General features: G+C 43.4%; 1 pseudogene; it reads right to left on the bottom strand.

The window, feature by feature from the left end:
• Nucleotides 1-2,354: 2,354 nt before the first annotated feature.
• Nucleotides 2,355-5,150, bottom strand: LOC147608645 (DEAD-box ATP-dependent RNA helicase 35A pseudogene; annotated as a pseudogene).
• Between the last annotated feature and the right edge of the window lie 437 nt (nucleotides 5,151-5,587).

The raw sequence follows: 5,587 nt of genomic DNA on the forward strand, positions 1-5,587 counted from the left end.
GAATTAATCTTCTTCTTCTTTGGTTGCCTATCCTCTTGAAGGAGTCATGTGCAAGAGCAAAGAGAAAACATTATGCTTTTTTTTTTAAAATTTAAAATTTGGAAAGTTTTTGAAAAATGTAAATTTGATTTTTATTTTAAAAACTAATGTTTTGGTAAAGTTGACATGGTCAACTTGGAAAAAGAACAAAATTTTGAAAAGATGGGGGAAGGGTAGGCTTAGGGGGAGGTGGGAGAGGGGAAAAGAGGAGAGGAAGGAGGAGATCAAGAGAAGAGGAAGGTAGAGAAGAGGAGAGGAAGGAGGAGACCAAAGGAGAGCAGGGAGGAGGAAGGAGGAGACCAAAGGAGAGCAGGGAGGAGGAGAAGAGGAGACCAAAGGAGAGAGGAGGAAGGAGGAGACCAAAGGAGAACAAGGAAGAGGAGAAGAGCATGAAGGGAGGAAAACCTTGTGAGGCTGAGTGTAGAATTAGAAAAATGAGAGGGAGAACAGTGGATATATATGTCTCCCTTTTTTAGGGTTTTGCTAAAATATTATTTCTTTACTCCTATATAATCTCATCTTCTCATCCCGTAAGCTCACTTTGCATTGTGCTTATAAGAGCTTTGCAAGTGCAAGTAGAGCGCGATTTAGAAAAAAAATCAAATTGTGCCTAAGCTAAGCATTTTTTGAAGAAGAGCATATGCTCAACTCCAAATTTGAATTTCAATTTCCCACTCTTTAGTCAAGTTGATTCAAATTTTAAATTTTTGTTCAAAGATTGAAATTTTGTCTTTTTTCACATTGTTCCTACTTTCAATTTATGCCAAAGGTAAGATTTTTTTAAAAGTTATGCTCAACTTTAATTATGAACTTTCAAATTTAAGGCTTTTTCCAATTTGAAATGAACTTTCAAATTTAAATTTTTTTCGAAGTTGAACTTGAGCGCATGCTCAACTTGAAATATGACTTTCAAAATTGAAAATTTTCCCAAATTGAATTTGAGCACACACTCAACTTCAAATATGACCTTCAAATTTGAATTTTTCTTCTCTTTCAAAATGCAAGTTTAGCATACACTCAACTTATCATATGATTTTTTTTTTGAAATTTTCTAAACTTCAAATCAATTTTTAGTTTTGCATATAATCATAGTAGTCTTAGATGTGTTTTTTTCTCATTTTTATCCAAATATTGAGGGTTTTTTCTGAACTGCTCCAAGATTCAATTTTTTTTCTTATTTTTATCAAATATTTGAGGGTTTTTTCCTAAAGTAGTGAGAATTTATCTTTTTTTCTTATTTTGATTAGGAATTTGAGGGTTTTTTTTTGTAATTTGAGTTGGCTCCACTAATTCAAACTTTGAGGAAAGAGCAAAGTTTTCAAGATTTTAGAAAATGTTGAACTTTTCTTATAAATTTCAATGGTATATTTTTACACCATGGTGAATATATACACCAACTTTTCTTATAAATTTTAATGGTGTATTTTGATGCCAACTTGGTGTATATATGCCTCACTTTTCTTTGAGAATGGAGACTTTTACTCTTCGACATGGATAGTCACCATGAAGGAATTGAGGAGGTCATGCATTCCTCGGAGAAAATCCTATAGAAGCTGAGTTGCAGGAAACAATTTTTCAGTCTCTGAGCAACAATGCCTCCATCATGAAGCAGTGGTCTACTTGGATTGCTATCTCTCCACCCTATGAGATTTGCCCCATTGCGTTTTTGCTAAAGTTCCATATACATAGGTAGTTCTAGTTGTTGACATACATGATCTCCCTTTTGATCATGCGTGAGGGTGCTTGTTGTGGTAAGTATAAGCTTGCATCCTAGAATGGCTTCATTTCTACAGCCAGAGCTTCCTCATGTGATGACCAACCTTGCGAGGTGGATGAGATAATTTGGGGAGGCATGTGTAAACGATGATGGGAAAGTAAATTACATGAGAATGATTTTCTCAAAATAAGCTACTTACATAGTTGGCTTTTGGAGTTGTGATCTCAGCTTTACTCTTATTGTTCTACTTTGATACTTTTCGGCTCAGTTTTTTTCTCCATGTTAGTCCAAGAACTATACAATTGCTCTCTCAGAGGCTCCTGTTTGTGGCTCTCTTTATGTAATGCCAATCTAATGTGGGAGTTGTGGCTCTCTTTATGTAATGCCAATCTAATGTGGGAGTTGCTCAACCTCCTCTATCTGTGGTGCCTTTTCAACATGTTGTGCATTTAAAAGGCGTAAATGCTTGAAACTAAGGGAAAGGCTTCTATTGCGAGAAAAGAGAGAACCTAGTTGTCTTGGATGCTAAGAGGACCCTCACTTTTCAAAGGATGATTCCATATCATGTCCTTCAAGGTGACATGAGGCAATGGGGTGAGCTAATTTAGGTGTTGAGAAGTGGTTTTGTAGGAGGCCTTCTTGATAAAGTAATAAATACTACCTTGAGACCTAGCAGAGTTGTTATGCTACTCATATAGATAGAAGAGCCAAAACAACATAAAGAATGATATGTGAGTATTGCACATAGAGATGTTGCCAACGTTTTTATCCCACGAAATCATGATAGCATTACCATTGGAATCTATAATGGGTAATCCATTTGATTAAAAATGGTCCGCATGAATCCATGCACCATGCTACAACATTCACTTTAAATCTCTCCACCATATCCACTTGAGTCAAAGTAGCCCCTTCTTATGCCTGCAATGGCTTTACTCTTTTGATGCTCCAGCTTAAGGCACTCACCAATACGGTGACCAAGTCCCCCACAATATGCACAACCTTTGATCCCACTTGCCTTTGCAAGCTCTTCAACACCTTCCAAAGGGTCATCAAGGGTTGCCAAGACCGGAGGTATCCTTTGCTTGGCCTCCTTTAGCAAGTGCTTCAGATCAAGGAGTACGGTCTCACTCTGGTTCTTATTGATAAATTATGTTGCAATGCCAGTTTTGCCGCACCGTCCAGTACGTCCAATCCTGTGGACATAGTTTTCTATCTCTGCAGGCATGTCATAATTGATCACATGCTGAATTTCAAGAAAATCCAAACCCTTGGAGGCCACATCAGTTGCAACAAAAACGTCCTTCTTTCCTGCTTTAAAAGACACAATGGCATATTGTCTGTCCTCTTGATCTTTACCACCATGGATAGAAATAGCCTCCACACCCTTTTTGAGAAGGTCTTCATGGATAGCATCCACATTTGCCTTGTTCTCACAAAAGATCAGAACCGGAGGAGGAGTTTTTTGCAAACACTCAAGAAGATAAACCATCTTGGCTTCTTGTTTCACATACTCCACTTCTTGTATTACATCTAGATTTGTAGCGCCTGCCCGACCCACATTAACAATCACAGGTTTGACAAGAGCACCTTTTGCAAAATTTTGAATTTTCTTTGGCATGGTTGCTGAGAAGAGTAGTGTCTGGCATTGGGTTTTGAAGTGATCCAAGACTTCACGGATGTCCTCCTCAAATCTCAAGTCAAGGAGTCTATCTGCCTCATCCTACGTGAGGTACTTACAGTTATGGAGATTCATCTTCTTCTTTGCAAGCATATCTTTAAGGCGTCCAGGAGTGGCAACCATGATATGCACTCCTTTCTTCACGACTTCAATCTATATGACATGTGAACAAAAAGTACAATTTATGCCTACACATGGTCATTGAATTGCCACAAATGTTAAAGTATACACATGCCATTAGAGAGGATTTAGAGAGTGGATGAATATGACGTGAAAAAAAAGTACAATTTATGCCCACACGTGGTCATTGAATTGCCACAAATGTTAAAGTATACACACACATTGTCACCTAGGCTGTAATGCCTGTGACCGACGGCCGACCGGATGGCCACATCCGGGGTTCAGTGGGAGAGGACGCCCATGCGGAGTCATGGGCGGCCAGGCTAGTGTGGACGGCAGGCCACACACTATATAGCCTGGGGGATGAGGGGCAATCCTCATTCTTCCTCTATGGCTGGGTGGTGAGCCAGAGGCCGTCCCCTCCTGTGGTAACGCCCGTAGCAGCGTTACGGATATCTAACACTGGTATCAGAGCGTCGGTTCGATTGGGTCATCAGGGTCCGCGCGTGACCGGGGGATCGGAGCCCACTCAATGGTTTTCAACCATTCATCTTCTCATCCTTATCTCCAATGGAGTGTGTTGAGGGAGGCGGCCAAGACAGAATTGAAGGGAATAATTCTCTCACTCTCTCTCTCTCTCTCTCTCTCTCTCCCCGTCACACACAACAACGCGAATTGCAGGTAAGCATCTCGTTTTTTTTCTCTGCGTTGAAGCTTGTGTGCGAAATAAATTTTCGTTTGGTAATGAGAGAAGCTTGTCTGCGAGAGACGTTTCGTTGAAGCTTGTGTGTGGGGGGGGCGAACACCAGCCCCACGACCTGTTGGAATAGCGCAAGCGTCGTTTGGGGGGGGGCGAAAGCACCCATAATCACCGTTTGAGGGGGGGCGAAGATAAGCCCAGCCGTAATCACAGCCGTAATGTTGTTGTGCGACCGGGGGGGGGCGAAGACTAGCCCCAGGACCCGTTTGCACCGTTTGAGGTGGGGCGAAGAGCACCAGGACCCGTTTGCGTCGTCTGAGGCGAAGCGAGAGAACAATGCTGGCACAATGGCCGCTTTCTCTCTCGGCTGTGAGACATGGGCTGCGGCGGCCAGGCCATACCTGGCCAGTCACCCGGCGCGGCCAGCCAGGCGGCGGCCAACTGGGCGACAGCGGCCACCAGAGCAGCCGACGGCCAGCCACATAGGCAGCCGACGACCAGCCACAGGCAGCCAACCAGCGCAGCAGGCGGCCAGGAGAAGAAAAAAAGGAATAAATAAATAAATAAATAAATCATTTATTTTTTTTTATATTTTCATTATTCATTTTTAATAAAATTAAAAATGAAAGTAAATTCAAACGGATCCTCTCTCTCGGTTGGGGAGGGATAATCCCGGCAAGGGATAATCCGATGTTTCTGTTGTGTATTTCTGGTTTATTGCATTGTTTACATTGCAAGTAAATAAAAATGTTCGCCCGTCCCAGTTTGTCCCCTTCCACTAGTCCGGTAGGTTTTTCAGGACTTCTCTCCTCGGTCGCGGGCCTTACCCCGACCGAGTTGGCTGGCCGTAGACGCCAGGCCGTCTCCCATTCGGAGGGGCGCTCTCCGGGCATGTCTCGTGACTAGCAGGCACCTTCTACGTCTCGTGACCCTGCCCTTGACCTTGGCATGCCCGTAGAGGCCACCGACCTGGCTGACCCCGCTTCGGCCGATGAGCTGGATTATATAGACACTGACGTCGCCGAGGGGGACGATGACCTCTTGGCAGACCACGACTTTGACCAGTACCTTACTGACCCTGCTGACATCCTCACGGAGACAGAGCGCTCTACTGGGATGTTTAGATATGTTAACACGCAATTGACGACCTTACAGAGGGTCCAAGATGACGTTGTCACGATGCTGCAGGGCATCTCCACACGCCTAGAGGTGTTGTCCGCTATTTCGACATCTTCTCCTCTTCCTCGTGATAGACGCCCGCCTGCGACACGCGTGAGCACAGCCTCAGCCGTGGTCCCGGGAGGACAGGCCGCAGTGCCTGCGAGGTCGC

Source organism: Cibotium barometz, chromosome 53, assembly GCF_041138505.1.
Source record: "Cibotium barometz isolate CiBa-2024 chromosome 53, ASM4113850v1, whole genome shotgun sequence".
Lineage (NCBI taxonomy): Eukaryota > Viridiplantae > Streptophyta > Polypodiopsida > Cyatheales > Cibotiaceae > Cibotium > Cibotium barometz.